Genomic DNA, 2,835 nt, shown 5'->3' on the forward strand with positions numbered 1-2,835 from the left:
GAAGGTTATTACCAAACGGCATTGCTTCCATTCAAACCAGCAAAAACATAGAATTTCTTCATCATCAAATAGCCACAATAATAATACTTTTGATTATATTTAGAAATTTTACAATATTCTCCACTTTTCTTCTTATTTTTTGGATTTCAATTAGAGCAGGACTTTGCAAAAGGTCAATTTATATTGCATAAGTTGACTTGTTTCATTTCTCTGGGTTTCTTATTTCAGAGGGTGTTAACTTTCTGGACTTGGCCTCCCTCCCTCCTCGCTGTTTCTTATCTCGTGGTTAATGAACGCCCGTTGCTCTCTTTTTTTTTTTTCTTTTTTTTTTTTTTTTTCTTTTTTTTTTTTTTTTTGTGTGTGTTTAGAGAAGCTTTCAAAATGATTAAAAGAGTATTTACTTTTTTTTTTATAAAGATGCTTTTAGAATTAATTTATAACAAAAATACATATGAAGTTTAAGTGCTTTCTACAATTAGTGTTTCTTCCAAAATACACTCCAAGTGTTTTTGGAAGCTAAAAACTCTTTCACCAGGTCCAATGATTGTACACTTGTCTTGCTGAGTCAGTTTTGTATTTTTTATCAAAATATTATTTTTCTTAGCAATATTGTCCTTTTTTTTTTTTTTTTTGTGTGTTTAGAAGAGCTTTCAAAGTGATTAAAAGAGTATTTACTTTTTTTTATAAAGATGTTTTTAGAATTAATTTATAACAAAAATACATATGAATTTTGGAAAAGTAGTTTAAGTGTTTTCTACAATTAGTGTTTCTTCCAAAATACACTCCAAGTGTTTTTGGAAGCTAAAAACTCTTTCACAGGTCCAATGACTGTACACTTGTCTTGCTGAGTCAGTTTTGTATTTTTTTATCAAAATATTATTTTTCTTAGCAATATTGTCCTTATGATTTAAATTTGTATTATCTTCATCGATTTTTTTTTAAGGAATTAATTGATATATTTTTAAGGAATCTATTTGTTGCTAATAAGGAATTGATTGATACATTTTTAAGGAACTTCTTGTTTGAATATGTTTTAAAATGACTAAAAACGCTTTTAGGAAAAATGTTTTTGAAACAAATTATTAGTAAAAATGCAAGTAAATTCTGAAAAAACACTTAAAGGTGCTTACTGGAAGAAGCACATAACTTATGTTTCTTACAGAAAACAATTTAAGTGCTTTTAGAATTAAAGTGTTTTAGAATAAAAAAACATTTTCTATACAAATGCTTTCAGTCATTTTAAAAGTTTAAACAAACGAGTCATTTGTCATCCAAAACATATAATATCAAATAAATAAAAGAAACTACAAAATACCTACCAAAAAGGTACATGAAAATGGATTTGGATCCTCTCCTAAGCCAATGGAGAGGATTTTTCTGACTAATCATCATGGGCCGTTGGATTTTTATCCAACGGTTATAATTATTATAACTTTAAAGGAACCTCATGTTTGTAGCCGTTAGATAAAAATTCAACGGCTCACGATGATTGGTCATGAGGATGCTCACCATTAGCTGAGGAGAGGATCCAAATTCCATGAAAATGAACACAAGTAGGGTGGTTACCTTGAAATATCAACCTCTAATAGATCAAATAAACTTCGAAATGCTTTCCAATATTCAATCCAATATCATATGAGGAAACACGAGAGAAACCCAGGCACTACAAAACTCTCCCAGATCCCCAACTTTATTTAATCGAATATCAACCTGCTGCTGGCTTCGTTCTCCGACGAGGAGGTCATTTTGGCGTCCAGCACGCCGAAGAAGCGAGGGGGGAGGAGAGTTTTCAACGAGACAAGGCACCCGGTCTACAGAGGAGTGAGGAGGAGGAACAACGACAAGTGGGTGTGCGAAATGAGAGAACCGAACAAGAAGAAGTCGAGGATATGGCTCGGAACTTATCCAACGGCAGAGATGGCAGCTCGGGCTCATGACGTGGCGGCATTGGCCTTTAGAGGGAGGCTTGCCTGCCTCAATTTTGCAGACTCGGCATGGCGCCTCCCTGTTCCGGCTTCCACTGATTCAGTGGATATCAGGCGGGTGGCCGCGGAGGCTGAAGAGACATTCAGGCCAGCTGAGTTTGGCGGAGTGTCGGAAAGTGGGGATGATGAGAAGGAGAGCAAGAAAATGGAGGGGGAGAAGGATTGTGGAGGTGCGGAGCAAAGCGATTGTGGAGGTGCGGAGGAAAGCGACTGTGGAGGTACGGAGCAAAGTGGCAGCTCGTTTTACTTGGATGAGGAGGAAATGTTCGCCATGCCAAGGTTGCTTGATAGTATGGCCGAAGGGCTTCTGCTCTCTCCACCTCGCCGTTCAGCTGGTGGCAACATGAACTGGGATGATATGGGAAGCAATGATAACGTCAATCTGTGGAGCTTCTCAAAGTAATAGATATTTATACAGATGTATTCATCATCCCTAAGGACACTATGCGTTTATTTTTGCATTTAATTTTTGCCATTAAAAAAATAGTATCCGTTATTTATGAGTGTAAAAATAATTATAATTTATATATAGTTATTTGATTATATTTTAGTCTAAGGGAAATATCTTGTTTTAGACCTTTAGGGGGCGTTTATTTGCCCTCACTAAGTCGGACTGGACTAGACTGGACTAGCTATTAGTCCAATACCGTGTTTGTTCCATACTGGGACTAACATTAATGAGACTAAAGGGGACTAGCATGGACAAAACCCTTCACTAAAAGGTCTTAGCGAGACCTCTCAATAACCATGGGACTAGCTAAGACTATCCTCTCTTTCTCGTCCTCGTCATGCTCAACGACCACTCCCGACAGACTCCTCGTCATCTCCGGTCACCTAGATCAATCATTAA

At 36.4% G+C, this 2,835-nt stretch overlaps 1 pseudogene; it reads left to right on the forward strand.

Moving 5' to 3' along the window:
• The first annotated feature begins 1,544 nt into the window (after positions 1-1,544).
• LOC137723440 (dehydration-responsive element-binding protein 1D pseudogene) lies at positions 1,545-2,530 on the forward strand (annotated as a pseudogene).
• The last annotated feature ends 305 nt before the right edge of the window (positions 2,531-2,835 follow it).

The sequence above is a fragment of the Pyrus communis genome, chromosome 4 (assembly GCF_041283825.1).
Source record: "Pyrus communis isolate YQ-2024b chromosome 4, ASM4128382v1, whole genome shotgun sequence".
Taxonomy (NCBI): Eukaryota; Viridiplantae; Streptophyta; class Magnoliopsida; order Rosales; family Rosaceae; genus Pyrus; species Pyrus communis.